This window comes from Mytilus californianus, unplaced genomic scaffold (assembly GCF_021869535.1).
Source record: "Mytilus californianus isolate M0D057914Y unplaced genomic scaffold, xbMytCali1.0.p SCAF_11, whole genome shotgun sequence".
NCBI lineage: Eukaryota > Metazoa > Mollusca > Bivalvia > Mytilida > Mytilidae > Mytilus > Mytilus californianus.
The window spans coordinates 11,021,200-11,039,909 of NW_026262593.1; the positions used below are offsets into that span (position 1 = coordinate 11,021,200).

At 30.7% G+C, this 18,710-nt stretch overlaps 1 long non-coding RNA gene across 1 annotated transcript; it reads left to right on the forward strand.

Moving 5' to 3' along the window:
• Nucleotides 1-6,179: 6,179 nt before the first annotated feature.
• Nucleotides 6,180-7,628, forward strand: LOC127719537 (uncharacterized). Its single transcript, XR_007990350.1, has 2 exons — nt 6,180-7,268; nt 7,508-7,628. It is a non-coding gene; the product is annotated as an uncharacterized LOC127719537 (long non-coding RNA).
• The last annotated feature ends 11,082 nt before the right edge of the window (nt 7,629-18,710 follow it).

Sequence of the window (18,710 nt, forward strand, 5' to 3'; positions counted from 1 at the left end):
AAAAAAAAAAAAAAATGAGAGAAAATTAGAAAAGCAGACAAGATCATATATGCAAGATCTAGGGAGCATTCACATGAACAATGACTTTTTATTGGCGTGACTGCTCTTTTATGATAATTTTTACTTACTTATGATGGTTTTTTTAACATGTATTCCAAAACAGTAATTGAAAGAGATGAACTATTCTCAATGGAAACATTTAAATCATCTCTTTTGTCCTGAGGTTTAGTTTTTACCCGATCATCATTGTCAATTTCTAGATATTAGTAAAGATATGAGACAGATTTAACTGTTTCTCTGATAGCATTTGTTTAAGTTCATTGGGAAGTTCATGCAGTCAACATAGTCACCAAACTTTGAATAGTCTAGTGAAAGGACATCTTACATTTATGGGAAAGTGAAGTAAAAGGAGAATGTAAGCGACTTTAGTTTTCTTGAAAAGCCCTTGTAATAAATCTGCCTCGTAAGAAATTTGTATACATTGAAATAGATTTACATTAGTTTAAGTAAAATCATTATCTTTACCTTATAGTTACTGTTTTTAAATACCCCCACCGTATATGCTAGAACTGAATGCATTTTCGAATCAGCTATTTTGTAACAAATGCTTTCACATACTTTACGAAATACATTTGTTTAAATTTCAATTTATTATTGAAATAATAAAACATGCAAGTACTGTTTTTTATAGATTTATACAGCTTTCTTAACAATTACTTTATTGTTGTATGATTCCAGGTTATACCTATGTTACCCAAAATTCTGAGTGAAGAGTTGTGCAGTTTAAATCCCAACCAAGATAGACTTACGTTTTCTGTCGTATGGAATATATCAGAGAAAGGGGAGGTAATTAAGTTGAATAATCTTTCATGATTGTTTTAAATAAGAAATACATAATTTAAACAAATTTATTATTTAGAACTATAATTGTGTCAGTAAGACAGTAATTGATCAACACTTGTTATATGACAATTGCCAGTAATTGCATGGTTAAATTATTAACACAATGTAATTGTCAGTAAACACTAGGGATGTCAACTCGGTGAACAATTGCTAATCAAGTACTCGTTGGTTTTATTGACCGATACTGGAGTACTCACTCGGGAATATATCTACCAAATGGAAACACAAAAATACGGTTTTTACATTCTGTGGTTTGTTGTTCAACGGACGAAAAAACATCTACATAAGTATCTTGGACAAGGAATTACACACCATTATTAATAGCTCATTACTTACAAGTACTAATTAAGTAAACAACAATAATCTAATCAATATAATTTAATGAAAAGCTATTTAAAAATTATAACAAGGAAAAACCATATCAAACAATAGTATTTGGTTGTCGTCAAGAAAACACATTTAATGTTTACAAAGGTGTAAGGATTAGAAGTTTAAATTTTCACTGAGGGTAACCAGAGGATACAACGAATATATATTTTATTTGAAAACATTTTTTTGTCAACTATTATTAGGGACAGTCGGTTTTGCAACTTTGTAAATTACAGTTTTGCAGACGAAAGTATTTGCTCTGACGGTACCAATGTGACAGAATCGCTATGTAATATTTAGTTTAAAGTGTTAGCCTCGGTGTAGCCCACGCATTTTCGAAAGCATTTTAAATGACAATTTAGCACAAGCATTCGAAACAAAATGTATTTTATTTACTTATAACTAGTATGATTAATCAATGATGCCTATTTAATTTTCCGAAAGAGGTTCTCAAGAAGATAATTTTTATATGAAGAAGACAGCAATATTCTAACAGGAAACTGATTAGTCGAGTATCCTTTTGGTATTCGGTACTACCAAGCGATACCCGAATACTCGAGTACTCGTTGACATCCCTAGTAAACACCATGTATCAATTAATCTAGTCCAATATAAAACGCCATACAAGCTAAAGATTGAAAACAAAATTACTTTCTTGATGTAAGATTTTTTAAAAGAAGTGTATTTTAACAGAAAATTATTATTTTGTGTTGTTTCACAAGATAAAAATTCTCAAAGGTTTTGAGTACATCCCTGTCAACCCTATGTGTACATATCACTAGGTCAAGTCAAGCACATATCAATCAACTGTAGCCTAAATTTATGATAACAGTATTAAACTGTAGCAAAAATATGTTAACAGTATTAAATTGTATGGGGTGCTTCTTGACTTATAAAGCCAAACAAAATTAAGTTAAAAAAATATCAACAAAAAAAACAAGAACAAGAACAACAGATAACTTATGGTAACTTGTTCTTTTAAGAGTCAATTGAAATTGAATATTTAGATCATAAAATGTATATATAGTGCACGTTGTCCATATTATACCTTTTGGCAAAACTTATAATTCAAAGAATGTTATTATTTACAGTCGTAACTACCCAATGCATGTCTTTTCTAGATAAATAGTGAATGGTTTGGAAGAACTGTGATTAGATCATGTGTAAAACTTAGCTATGATCATGCTCAGGTAGTATAAAAATATGTGTATGCTTTAGCATGAGGCACTTATAGATCATGCAAGACCAAAATCCCTCATTATTCAGATACACGTTAGAATTAAGAGCCCATAAAAAGGTGTAAACATCTAGAATGTCTTATTTTCCAAAAAATTCTTTTGGAATTTATTTTCTTGTAGCTTCTAAATTTTGAATTTCAATATGATTTTTTTAATTACATGTAAATGGATCTTCTTGCAAAACTCTTCAATACATTAGTCATCACTTTTGGTTCTAATAAGCAGATTGTTCAAAGATGGAGTTGATGGGGTTGGTGTTGTCCAATCTTAACTTTTCTGTGCAGTGTTTTATGGACTATTGTTTGTCTTTTCGCTCTTGTGTTGTCTGTTTTTATTCGACTTGTTGTATGTTGTATTTGATAGACCCCTTTGATCTTTTCCCCTCTTTTTTATACTTGTTAAGCGATTCGCAATATATTCCAATGAACAATTAGATAATGAAATGAACAGTAGTTCATTTTCTAAGCTGTCAAATAATGTCCTAAATTGTGTTAATTATAGTTACGTAAATTCACGACAATAGACCATTTTCATATTACTGACTTTTGACTCCGGATTATATAATTTTTCGACAGGTTACCTACTCTATGGTAGGACATAGTTTATTGACAAAATATCAATGCCCTACACAAACTAGGAACACGACAAAGTTAACTAAATGAAGGAAACAGATACGGATGTAATTACAAATAATTTCGTATCTCGGGGTTCAAAGCTGAAAGAAAATTTGAAAATAAAATTTATACATTTTATTGACAATTAAATTTAAAACATTAAAATCGCTCTATTTAATAGATTTTTTATTTATTGCAAATATCATATGAAATAAATTTTAATCATCATCTCTCTTTCAGTATATGCTTATCTATTGACTCTCAAGAATATGAATTTTAATCCATATGCCTCTGGCAGTACATGTAAATTTATTGAAGATTAAGGATTACAAGGACTGTTGATATTCTAATCATCAATAACGGCGTCTAATCAGCAATGTCGACAGCCTGGCATGTTTATGACATGAGTGAATAGGAATTCATACGATATTGTGTTTTCTTAACAATTGTAGAAAATTGACAATTAAACTAAAATTATATAGTGTTGTTGTCAAATTATACCCGGTATTTATTTTCAGATTTGGCTATGTATAGAATTGTAGGAAATATACGGAAGATATAATAGCATAAAATACTTTCCCCAACAATTAACATGACGATATTGTCATAGCGGTACGCGATTTTGGCGTTTCAATTTTTTAGTGTTTGCTTTATTTTCGTGTGTTTAATTTTGGCACATTCATTGGAGGCGCCAAATAAACAAAAATAAAACTATAACCAAAATAACCCAATTTACAGTGCATTATACATAATCAATGAACATATGTTTAAATCACTACATCTGTTTCTATCAGTTAATCTGTATTATATAATTCATGTCAAAATGCCAGATTTTGATTGGCTAATACAAGGGTGTTAATTTACTCTAATACCCTTCATGGAGACGCTTGATCAATTGTGCGCTTTATTAAATACGACTCTGTCCTATGGCAAATACTCTATTACCCTTCACGGAGACGCTTGATCAAGTGTGCGCTTTATTAAATACGACTCTATCCTATGGCAAATACTCTATTACCCTTCACGGAGACGCTTGCTCAAGTGTGCGCTTTATTAAATAAGGATGGTTGTTATGTACAAGACGTCATAGTTTATTACTTTGAATTTTAAATTTAATCGACAGTAATAACAGAACATTCAGTATAATAAATTAAATAACACATATCTGAGAGGGTGATAGAGCAGATTGTTACCCCTCGAAAAGACATTGTCAGCCTTGGCTTCGCCTCAGTTGACAATGTTTTCTCGGGGTAACAATCTGCTCTATCACCCTCTCAGCTATGTGTTATTTATATAATGTCACCAGTTGACAATCATTGTATGAATCTTCAGTTGATTGTGTTGATGATTCATTTATATATACTTTTATCAAATTATAAAATAAACAACCATTCAAACTGTATGATATGAAAAAACGCTCATACTGTGACTGTAGATATCGCTTATATATTTTAATTTCCCATTCTTCTCGTTTTTGTTGGATAGCTCTCATCGGCAAAAGAGAGGCGATATATACTGAAGGGACATTCAAACGCATAAGTCGAAAATAAACTGACAACGCGTAGAAAAAAAACAACAACTTATAATTTGACATAGCTTTGTACTGTTATTGTGTTGCTCTTTTAATTGTGTGTAGCACATTTTCATTTAAATGCACTAAATACCCTTTTTTTATACTTCCAAATCAGTATGCACAGCCGTACGGCAAATCCCTGATTTGTCCTTTAAAACCCCGGATTTATTATCCGAGAATCAAGTGGAGATAAATTCTGAGAAAGCCGCCAACAGATGTCGCTGGGCAGAAAAATAATTCCCCGCGGAAGACGAACGGGTAGGAAATTGTGAATTTTTGAAATTTAATGAAACTAAACGTATCATGAGCGGTATTCATGAAATGATAAGTTTTTTAAAGTATTTGAAAAACATAAGAAGTCAAAGTTATGTATCGTTGAAAAAGAAATTCAAGTCATTACTTTTCAGTCTTCGGATCCGCCATTTTTCAACTTCGACTGTCATTGAAAAATTTTTCGCTTGACACAGGCCTGGTTTACCTAGAAAAAATAAATTTGACTGGTTTATTTTGATAAACTGGAACATCGAGAACAGAACTGGGATGGTCACATGACGTTACTATTCGTTGTTTACACACAAGCACAAGTTCAATACACAACACAATTTGGTAAGGTCACGCAATTACTCCCTATTATATTTTCTTTAAAAGTCTCTGCTCTTTACAGAAACAGCTCAGAAATAAGGCAAACTTGTCACAGAGGGAAAGACGGTCAACATGTCATTGAAATGAAAAAAATCTGTTATTTTGTTGTGATTTATTTTTCCTTTTCATGCTTCAATGATGTTTTTCAGTACACATGTACACAAAATTATAAAAATGTGTACATTAATTAGCCTAGTCTGCTTTCTCAAAAATCACACAGATATTCTGAATTCAGCACATTATCCATATAAGAATATGTATATGAAGCTCCCAATCATATCCTTAAATAAGTGCATTCTTTTTGGGAAGTCCAGTTGTAAACTATTGTGATCTGTTAGCATGTCAGGATTTGTCCTGAGTGACGTGACTCCAGTGTAAATATCCCAAGATCTGATATCACAAATAAAAGACAGAGGAAAACGATTGAACAGAGTCGGATCTTTATTTTGTAGCTTACAGATGTAATTGCAAAAAATGAAGATGATATCATATCATAATATAATTGTTTGTGCTCATTCCCTGTCCATATTCTCCAAGCAATTCTTCATAAGTGGTTCAATCTACATCCAGTTTACCTAAATAAATCCCTGTTTATGTTGATTTAGTCCATTCTATGAATTATATTTATCAGGTCAACATTTTTTTAATTTATACTATATTTTAAGACAGACAGCTAGATACCATAAACATACTATGTATACACAGGCTGAGCTTGATTTGCTATATGATATAAAAACTAAACTGACGAAAAAAGGTCATTCATTCAAAATCATAAAATGCAAAAAATACATTTTGCAAATAAAACATTTGACATATCATATCAATTGAATAAATGGCAAAGAATAGCAAAGGTGGGGAGAAAAATCTGCCCCACAAATAAACATATATACATATCTACTTCAAAAGATAACATTAAGGGAGGTATGTGGGTGGGAATTTTTAACAAATTGTTTGATAAGAATCACAAGTTAACACATCAAATGCTGATGATAAGAGGAAGTGACCACAACGCACTTACACGTGAACTCATGCTGATCCCGCAAGATCATTGACCAATGAGACAGATGTAATCCAATCATGCACTGGTCATAAGTGAAATTTCTCTGCACGTGAAAACATGTTATCTAATTTCAACAATTTATCGTTTGATTAAGTAGGACACTCTGACCCTTTGACCAGACTAGAGACATCATAAATTTACAGTATAAATAGCTCACTCTTTATTTAAGTCTTAGTAATAAACAATTAAAACAGAATTATCTTCTCTGCTGTCTTAAATTATTTTATTCAGCTTAATTTTCAATTAGCAAATAAAATTAGTTTTAAGACAGACAGCTAGATACCATAAACATACTATGTATACACAGGCCAGAGTCTAAGCTTGATTTGCTATATGATATAAAAACTAAACTGACGAAAAAAGGTCATCTATTCAAAATCATAAAATGCAAAAAATACATTTTGCAAATAAAACATTTGACATAAAAGTTCATATTTAATATGAAATAATAATACATAATTAATACGAAATTACATCAACTAATATCATATCAATTGAATAAATGACAAAGAATAGCAAAGGTGGGGAGAATAATCTGCCACAAATCCGCTCTTAAGCTGAAAGAGTGGATCCCAAATCCACTCTTAGGTTGAAAGAGTGGATCCCCCACCCAAGGACTCTGGCGACGTGAATACAATTTATATATAACTTGAAAAATTTACAAGCATGACATTCACATACATGTACACCAAAAATAACACTTTATTTTTGTAAAACGTTTCCACATTGAGCAGAAATATTAAAAATTCATATGATCATATACCAAGATATTACTTTTAAATTATCTCTTACTGATAACAATGATTAGAGGTGTAAATTTTATTCCGGTCAGGACCACAGCAATAAAATTACAATATAATCGTCGTTAAGTAAAATTGAGAATGGAAATGGGGAATGTGTCAAAGAGACAACAACCCGACCATAGAACAGACAACAGCAGAAGGTCACCAACAGGTCTTCAATGCAGCGAGAAATTCCCGCACCCGGAGGCGTCCTTCAGCTGGCCCCTAAACAAATATATATACTAGTTCAGTGATAATGAACGCCATACTAAACTCCAAATTGTACACAAGAAACTAAAATTAAAAATAATACAAGACTAGCAAAGGTATATGTTTCAGAATTCATATTTCGTCTTACATCTAGACATTTAATAATAGTATCCCCTAAATATTTTAGTACGGACAATTAGTACATTAATTAACCGAAACTTTATCTTTAATCTTAAATCTTCAAACAAAATAGAAGTACATTTTTACGAAGCCCTGGATCCTTTCTAAATACGAAGTTTTATATCTGACTATTTCTATATGGGATCATGAGCAACTGATTCTCATACTACACTTGACATTTTGAATCAAAATTGTATAAAGATCATAGATTTATTAAATTTCTTAAGGAAAAAGTTTTTAAATTGAAATTAGTAAATAAGTATCTAATGTAGACCTTTTTAACTCTCAGTTATTTTTGTTATTATTGATATGAGACTTTAGAAATATTTTGCGTAACTCATGATTCGGTAAAAAGTTAAGCTTTAGTCATAATCTTGAATATACAGCTTTTTAGAAATTTAATGACTGGTAAATACCACCATTCAATATTAATAGTAATTATATATATCGATAATACCACTATAAAAATAACGGGAATCCACCAAACTTACTTATCCAACACTGATAAGCTTGGGGACTTTTAATTTACACTTAAAATATACTTAATATACATCGGGAATCCACCAAATTTAATTATCCAACACTGATAAGCTTGGGGACTTTTAATTTACACTTAAAATATACTTAATATACATCGGGAATTTAATTTTTCTATTGAAAAAAAAAAAAAATAATAATAAAAATAAATAAATAAATAAATAAAATAAATATATTGCTATACATAAAATAAATTCATATTCATTTTCTTCCTGGCATGCTACAGAACTTATTCTGAACATACTGATATTCCAATGCAATACATTTTAAAAGGTTTATATTGTATATGGTCGTAATAAAGTTGTAAAATGAAAAATATCTTTGAAATAATATTCCAGCTTTTAGTGATTTTTCGTATATTTTTTATTTACCTTGCGATGAACATGATGAAAGTTAAATGATGTAAATTTTAACCGAGTATAAATATTTATAACTTTCGACACATACTCTAATTTTTTTCTCGAAAGAGAAAAACCCCATTTAATTGATAACCAGTTTAGTTAAATATAAAAACTTTAGTTTGTGATGGGTTTACCTCTAAAGACATAGCATTTAGTACATCATTGGGATAAACCATTAAGTCCTTTTATATATATATATATAATTTGAATAATTACGAATTTGAATTAAATAGGCAACATTAAAAAAACATAACATGATTTACGAACATTTAATGTATACATACAGGAAGTTAAACCGAGCCATAAAATTTAAAATACAATTTAATGGTAGCCTATCAAATGTCCACATTGACAGTCTGAATAATGTGTAAAGACAGCATCGGCAGGAGGGCAGGCAATATAGACCCCAATCGTATGAAATAAAGATCATAAACGTTTTGGCTGGCAATACTGACCCAAAACAAGATACGGTTGTAATTATATGAAATAAAGATAATAAACGTTTGGGCAGGCAATACTGACCCCAAAACAAGCATAGCATTTTATTACTCAAGGTCATATATTAGTAAACGTTTTGGCAGGCAATGCTGACCCAAAACAAGACATTTGTAATTATATGAACTAAAGATCATAAAATGTTTTGGCAGGCAATGCTGACCCAAAACAGAAGCATAGCATTTTATTACTAAAAATCATATAAACCGTTTTGGCAGGCAATGCTGACCCAAAACAAATTAGTTGTAGTTGTATGAAATAAAGAGCATAAACGTTTTGGCAGGCAATACTGACCCACAGCAGAAGCATAGCATTTTTTTTTTACTAAAGATCATATACTAGTTAACGTTTTGTCAGGCAATGCTGACCCAAAACAAGACATTTGTAATTATATGAAATAAAAATCATAAAACGTTTTGGCAGGCAATGCTGACCCAAAACAAGACAGTTGTAATTGTATGAAATAAAGATCATAAAACGTTTTGGCAGGCAATGCTGACCCAAAAATAGATAGTTGTAAATGTATGAAATAAAGATCATAAACGTTTTGTCAGGCAATACTGACCCGAAACAGCTGAAGAATAAAGTTCTGTTACTTACTTAATTCTTTTTAGCTGTAAAATTCCATAAACGCATTTGACTTAAATCCTTGAATCACGGATAGGACAATTACATCCATGAACTGCAGCAGAAGTCTTTGTTTTTTCCTTCTTCTAAAACTAAGTGCTGTATAGTTACGAGAGTCCAAGACAAATAACGACATAGCTAACCTTTAAAGAGATGGTGGAATAAAAGCAATTGATGCTTTGGACTTTCATTGGAACTAGAGTCCAGTTGTATATCCAAATGCTGATCGAAGTCGTTTTTTGTAAATTTGTATTTATAAAACAGTCAAAGTAGGCTTTGGTAAGTCAATGATTCTTGTTGATATGACTCGCACGTCTAGATCAAAATTATAATCTCGAAATTAGGTATGTGTCATTAAATAATGTCAGTGAAACAGCAACCCATCAACATTCGTATGTTTTTATTATCGGAACTATGGCATACCGCTGATATATGAAAGTATATGTAAGTTGTTGATATCACGCTTTATTGCACATTTCCTTCAATGGGAAAAAGTTCTTTCGTAGATCAATACCAGACTCAGCGCTCTTTGTCCATAGTTAAAGCATGAAATAAACAAAATTAGAATGTAAAAGATAGGAAAAACTTAAAGTCTCATTAAAAAACAAACTTGATCTTACTCTATGACCACAAACATAACGCACGTTAAGGAATAGTATACTATGATTTAATTATCATAGTTTCTTCTTCTTCAATAACCAACCATTAAACAGACATGATTTTTATATATTATGTATTAAATGAAGAGTATGAACATTAAAATATTATCAGTATGTCTTTTCCATTGTTATTTTTAATAATAAATCTACTATAAAGTAAAAGCAAACGAGCTTACAATGCATAAGTATTGGCATAAAAATTATCAATTACGTTCATCGCAACCCAAACTATATCATGTACATGAATTATACTAGTAAACATAATTATAATAAAATAATACATTAAAAACATGTATTATAAACTGACAAACATGTGAATCTAGCTACATGTCTCAAAATACTGGCAATTTTGTATGTAGCAAAAGGATTGATTACAAAAATATTTTATTCCAAACCAATCACCATGACGAAATAATAATTAAAAGTAGCATGAGTTTCATGACGAAGCATAAAACTATACAGAGATCATAGACCAAGCTACTACGGCCTCTGCAAAAAAAGTAGCTTGAGTTTCATGACGAAGCATAAAACAATACCCACTACATACTAACATATTTACAAAAGCAAATACACAGAGGTCATAGACCAAGCTACTACGACCTCTGCAAAAGTAGCCTGAGTTTCATGACGAAGCATAAAACAATACCTACTACATAATAACATATTTGCAAAGTCGATACACAGAGGTCATAGACCAAGCTACTAGACCTCTGCAAAAACAATACACAGAGGGCATAAGTACAAACAACCTCGCCCTCTGCAAAAATTAAAATATCGTCCACATTACCCAAACAGGCAAAGACAGGTAAATTGGTTCGTAATACATAAGCATTGGGTTGCGATATAGGTAAGAGACATATCCTTTTTATACCGTTAACATTAAGCAAACAAGGTACACCTGCATAAATTAAAATACTAACAATTATAGCGATTAGGCTAACTTGCAAAAATTATAAGCTCCAAACAAACCACCGTGACGAGATTTACGAAAGTAGCATGAGTTTCTTGACATAGCATAAAACAATGAACACTAAATAAAACATAATTGCAAAAGGAAATACACAGAGGTCATAAGTACAAGCAACCAAGCTCTCTGCACCAATTGAAATATCGTCCACCTTACCCAAACAAGTAAGGCAAATGGGTTTGTAATCCAATAAATAATAGCATAGCCTTAAAACTTAAACTCTCTTGCTCTTTCATATGAGAGTGTTTAAATGTATGGAATCGTGAATAACATCGTATATAAGTGTGTAACTTTGCATTCTATCATGTATGGTATTATTATCGTTATGCAACAAATTTTGTATTTGAAGTTCGTTCATGTCTCCTACAGATACACAAGGCGGATATACGTTCTGCAAACATTAGGATGCTATTAAGGATTCAGTAACTTGTAAAATTACAACATAGGGTTAATCATCAGCTATCATTTTTTATAAGTATGGTAAATAATTACATTTTGATCGCAAACGCACAGTGTCGCCACCAACACCAAAATTAATTTGACCCACTATCTCTTTGACAAAGAAATGAATTTGACCAATTAACTGCTACATGTTTTGCATAAATCAAAATCGTGAGATCTATCCGAATGGAAGAATGGTAAAAAATTAACTGTACGTTTGTTCAGAATGTAAGCATAAAATATAGTTCGATTTTACCTCAAATTGCTAAAAGGAAATCACTCCAGTCAAAAATTATCCATAACATTAAAATTTTTAACAAATTGTTTGATAAGAATCACAAGTTAACACATCAAATGCTGATGATAAAAGGAAGTGGCCACAACGCACTTACACGTGAACTCATGCTGACCCCGCAAGATCATTGACCAATGAGAAAGATGTAATCCAATCATGCACTGGTAATAAGTGAAATTTCTCTGCACGTGAAAACATGTTATCTAATTTCAACAATTTATCGTTTGATTAAGTAGGACACTCTGACCCTTTGAACAGACTAGAGACATGATAAATTTACAGTATAAATAGCCCACTCTTTATTTTAGACTTAGTAATAAACAATTAAAACAGAATTATCTTTTCTGCTGTCTTAAATTATTTTATTCAGCTTTATTTTCAATTAGCAAATAAAATTGGTTATAATTTTTCATTATTCCACATATCTATTTATGTTACAGAGGTAGTTTTATATTTCTCTGATGGTACAATTTAGACTAAAAAAAGCTTTGTATACCCATTTATATTATTAATTTCCACACCCCATGTCCTTGTTTCATGTTGTGAATTTTTTCCACTGAAACATACAAAATTACATATTATTAGTGAAAAGCAATTTTCAAGTTATTAACTGTATATTGGCATTTTACTTTAGCATGTTTATTGCATGTTTTGCAATATTTAGTTATTTGATATATATGATTGGGGATTGGGTTTTAAGTTGACAAATACTTAGTAGCTGTCACACCCAGAATTTATGTACATCCTGATACTCTTGGCATTGACAATAACCGTTATTGCATATGTATGTACACATGTTCTATCTGGGACTATTATACTAACAATATATCATGTCCCAGGTTCTATAAAGTAATTTGACCTGTTGTTGGAGCCTGAAAGTGCTTTTTTGTCTTGCCTTGACGGAGTCAAAAAGCGAGACATAGGTATGCTGTTTCCGGCGGAGGCGGCGTCAACAATGTATTAGTTTGTGATTAGGTTTAGTTTATGGTGAACCACTAGTGGTAGGTCAGTGATATTTGGTATGCAGGTGTATTAGCATTGGCACATCTCATTTCCATGGAGATTATTTGGCGCCTCTCCCTCAGTCATGGTCTTTTGACTTATAATGTATAAGCTTGTGATTAGGTCAGTTCAAGGGGAACCATTAGTGGTAGGTCAATGTGAATTGGTATGCAGTTGTATAAGCATAAGCAAATCTCATTTTCATGGAGAATATTTGGCCCGGCCCCCTCATTCATGGTTTATTGACTTTTAAACTTTTGCTTAGGTTACATGTATTAGTTTGTGATTAGATCAGTTTAAGATGAACCGCTAATGTTAAGTCAATGATATTTGGTATGCAAATTTATTGGCATTTGCAATTCTCGTTTCCATGTAGATTATATAGCCCCACCCCCTCATCGTGGTTCATTGACTTTGAAACTTTTACATAGTTTACAAGTTAATGTTTGTGTTTAGGTTTGTTTAACGTTTGACTTATGATAAGTCAATGGTATTTGGTATGCTGCACCTGTACGAAATATTGCACCTAGATTTAGCACAGAATTTAGTCGGAATTGTGTTCAGAATTCTTACTGGAAAGTGTTCATATTCTAGCCAGAATGTAGTAGGAATCTATAAATATTTATTAATACTAGTGTATACACAAATTACACAACTGGGTCAATCATTATTTTGAATCTCAACAAGATGAACATAAACAAATAAAGATACATGAAATAATTAACTTCTTGGTGCAAATTTTTACTTGGATTTGATGAAAAAGCTGCAACAAAATTACTTGTGTTGTAAATTTAGATCTGCAAACATGTGGCATAGCTAGATGAACTTCTACAAACAAAATATGATTGAACTTTAGAATTAATTAATTACTAAATTTTGAACAAAAAACCAATTTATCTTTACATGTATACAAATTACATGTACCTTCAGTCTACATGAGCTATTTTTACTTACATTTCAATATTTCCCTGCGATAATTATTTGAGCCCTACGTATATTGTGTTTCCAACAATCTTTTGCCCTCCAAATTTTGAATTTGAGACTGAAAATTGGTTGCTTATAATACAGCAAAATTAGTGTTAATATCAAACAGGAATCCAGTTTAAGATAATTAAATACAAATCAATACCAGTCCATATAATAATCCTGGTACAATAAGAAAGATTTCTGGTAGAAAAAATATTCTGGTAGGAATAAATTAATACTGTTCACCCTAAAAGCAGGAATTTGTTGTTGGATAATAAAATATCCAACTGTAAAAACTTTAAATGTTCCTAGTACGCTTAAGAATTAGCAGGAATCTTAGATTTCATGATCATTCTAGGCAGATTCCTACTATATTCTAGTAGGAATCCTACTACATATTTCGTACGGGCGGGCCGGGCTGAGTGAGTTGTATTAGCATTGCACATCTCATTTCGATGGAGATTGTTTAGCCATGTACCTTCTGTCATGGTTCATTGACTTTGAATATATCTGTTTCGGACCATATAAGTACTTGGACCATACGCGTATGGTCATGACCATATTGGTAAATACTCATATGGTCCGACCATACGCGTATGGTCCGAGTAATTAATACGATGAATGTTGAAAAGTTACTTTTACTGTAAATTGCATAAGTATGACACTTCCAGGTGTCACTCACAGGCACTTGGGACATTGAACTTTCTTCCTTTTTTATTATTATTTTTGTGTATATAAAATCTGTTTTTATTAAATTCAAATTTCATGAATATTTCAAATTACTTTTAGTGATTTAGTGTGTTTTTGCTCCTATTAAAATACGATCTTACAATAACAGTAGATGATACTTGCTGTCTCTCTATTTTTATTTGGTAGGTAAGATTAGAATGGCAGCACGTATTTCTTACTGTAACTGTGAGATCGTATAAATAGGAACAAAATCACAACATTTAAATGAAAAAAGTTGAAATTAGAAGAATTGAACAATAGAACGCATGAGGTTTAACTTACGGATGAGAAGGTAGATATCATACAGGCGCTTTAAATAGACTCTCACAGATATACCAAAATACAGACAATATGTCAATATTAAGGATTTCAGTTAGTAATATGTGCCGATTTTGGTTTGGAGAACGAGCTGTGTGTTTCTGCGAAGGAAGTTAGAATTTATTCGAAAAATACCCATATGGTCAAAATACTCATATGGTCTGGCCCGTTAGTAACCATATGAGTATACGCATATGGTCATGACCATACGCGTATGGTCCAATTACTCATATGGTCCGGAACATATCCATAACTTACATGTCAAAGTATTGCTATTTTAATTTCAACATTTGCATCATCAAAATTACAAGAAGGCGAGACATATCTCTGTGTTAACAACTTATTTTCATCATATTATTAAGCTTTCAACAATTTAAGAATTGGTGTTTTCATTTAATAATTGAAGATTTTATTATCTATTAAACATTGAAAACTTAATATATCTTGTTAAATACAGGCATGACAACTCAAGGGGGACTCTAAATGGTGGATAGGTATGTCATAATTATGTCAAGCTCTATTCCTCCTGACAATTTCTGAATGATTTAAAACAGAAACAAAGTTCTACCTTAATAAATGTTTCTTTTTATAATCTCCATTTTCTGAAATGAGATAATTAACACACAACAAAACAAATAACAGGTTTGCAATCACTGTCAGGCCAAAGGTCAAATTAGAGTTGGAATGAAAATCCTGCCATTAATTTGTTCAACCTAGTATAATCAAGCTTCCTTTTACAGTCATATGAGAGGAAAGAAAGTCAGGAAAAGATTTTAATAATTCACTCATCCTCTAAATAAAGCCCTGATTATATTTTTTTTAATTTGTATTACCTTGTTTATATTGCTACCTACATACACAAAGAAATCACACGTTTGATGAATGGGAAGCCTTTTTATAGAGTACCTTGATATTTCCATTTAAAAAAAAAATCTGATTCTGAATCATTGAATGCTGAATCAATTAGAAGTATTTATGTGTATTCAAGGCTAATATTTGATTTTTCTAAGATGATGTATGCCTTGAAACAATTATTTCTATCAAAGTATGACAAAATAGAGGTAAACATGCAATCAGGGAAAATGCTGAAACATTTTTTCCCCTTTGTTGATTGAATTTTTTACCTAAGCTTGGGATCATTATTTTTTCTAATAATTTACTGGTCCAAAACCCTTTACTTTATGTAAATATTTTTTACCACATGCTTCTTTTTTTATTTCATTTGAAGCTTATTGTATGTAGTATTATAGTTTTAAAAACAAAGTATTTTGTTTTTAAACTGAAAAAAATCTTAATGTGATAATTGGCAATTTCCCTAGCAATATCCATGATTTCTAGATGATTATAAGAAAAAAAATGGGAAATAAGTGATCTAACAAAACAGACATACATTCTGAAGACATTACTTTCTCCTATTTGTTTCTACTCACTCAGTCACTGTTAAATTCCTGAAATTTGACAGGTGCCCTTATGCCAATGATTAATTATAATTTCCAAGATATTTTTCATATTTATACATTTTACTACCGCAGACAAATATATTATTGGATATTATGCCTCAAAAACCCTGTTTCTCCTACTGAAATTGAGCGAAATACTTATTTTCATGCCGTCTCTGATCAGCCATCCCTTGAATGAGTTATTGTTTGAGTTATCTCCCTTTGGTTGGTCGCCAATTTTGGACCTGTTGAATTTACACACGGCCGGTTTACCTGGTGGGTTTTGATAACAATAGGCATTTGATGTTCATAATATCAGGAGGTATCATCCCTCTTAAGGATAACATGTTACCATTCCGTGTGTCATTTCAATTTGCATTTTTTTTTGTTATTCAACAAAAACAAATTGCACTTTCTGCTGTTAACAATGTTCTTCACTAGTCCAGCATTCCAGTGAAGAGTCCCTGTTTGTTCATACCAGAAATCCAGGGTTGTTTTCTGGTAAGCATCATTATATTAAATTAACATTAGTTTTAATTACAGCTAAATTATAACATTATCAGCAACGAAATAAACATGTATATATCAATGAGACTTATTTATTCAACAATTTTCTATCTATATATATATATCATCTAGCAATTATTTTTGAGTATTGATTCCGGAAAATATTCATATTTCTTCCGTAAACGTGTTAATTGTTTTTCTATCAAATATCTTCCTGGTTTTGAAACAGAAATTGTCACACCAGCCATGATGTGCTATAGCCTATTCACAGGTATGTTTGAATAAAAAATTATCTTTAGTTAAAAGAAAAATTAAGATCAAATAAATATTTCATTTTCTAATCTTCTTTTTTTTACGGTGAAGAGTCCCGTTATCAATCGTCACATGTAGCGGCGAAAGGTAAACTTTATATCACTTAATCAGTTCCAGATGTGTAATTTGTAAAATTTATCTCTTTTATTAATTTATTCATTCATTTATTTTTGCTAGATCATATACTTCTTAAACAAAGAAATTATTTTAACAATCCGGCAGTTTTGTCTAGAATACATTTATATTTTGTATTCTTACATTTTGCCTGCAGTTTGAAACTATACATGAATTCTGCTTTAAATACAGCATACACATTTATAGATTCTGTTTTCTGTTCAGATATGTAATTAGCTTTATATATACAAAACATCATTTTTGTATTCAAATAATTAATTTCATAATATTGTTCATCATTAATTTTATAACCCAATACTAAATTCATCAATGTTAGAATATTATTATCAATATTCAGTTTTTCAAGAAGATTTTTTTATTTTACTCAAGAAATCATCACGAAAGTGACATTTCAGACACATGTGATCATGATCCTCAGTGGTATTGCATTAATGACAATTTGAAGTATTGCAGATATTCCACTGTTTTAATAAAGTTTTACAAGGTAGAATAAAGTGTAACAATTTCCAACAAAACACTTTATACTTATTTTCTTTCAAATAATGATGAACAAATTTTAATATATTACATGTTGAACTCTTAATATACTCAATGTTTAACACTTTTTTCCATCAGTTAAAACCAACAGGTATTTCAATCTCATTCTAAATAAATATATTATAAATTTTCTTAGTGTCTACATTTTCTAATGTTTCTATATAATTACAATTCTTATTAATGTATATAACATAATTTGTTTTTATTTAAGTTTTCTTTGAATTTTCTTGTTGTAAAGTATTTAGCCATTCTTTTGGAAAAGCTTTCTTCAATTGAGAAAATTCTGACATCCAATTATATTTAATCGTGAGCTTTTGTAAAATATGTTTCTCCAATATGTTACCATTTTCATCTATAATGTCGTTTACATAGATAATATTGCTATTTATCCAGTTTTGAAATAAAAGTTTTTTTTATCTTGATTAACTGATTTCCCCAAATAACTTGTTGACGAATAGATCTAAAAGTTTTTTGGCTGCTCTATTTTCCCCCATGCTTTTACTATATTCAAATAAAATTCTGGCAGCTTATTTAAACCTGGAATTGAGTTAATACCATCAATGTTCATATGAAAGATAAGAAAGTTCTTGCCAAATAAAAAAATGGTATAACTTTCCAGTTGGCTAAATCTCCATATATATTAATCTTTTAATCGACCCAATTTTGATAGAATCTATGTATTTATCTATGTTAATCATTTTTAGACCACCATCTAGCAAAAAGTAAAATCACAAAAATACTGAACTCCGAGGAAAATTCAAAAAGGAAAGTC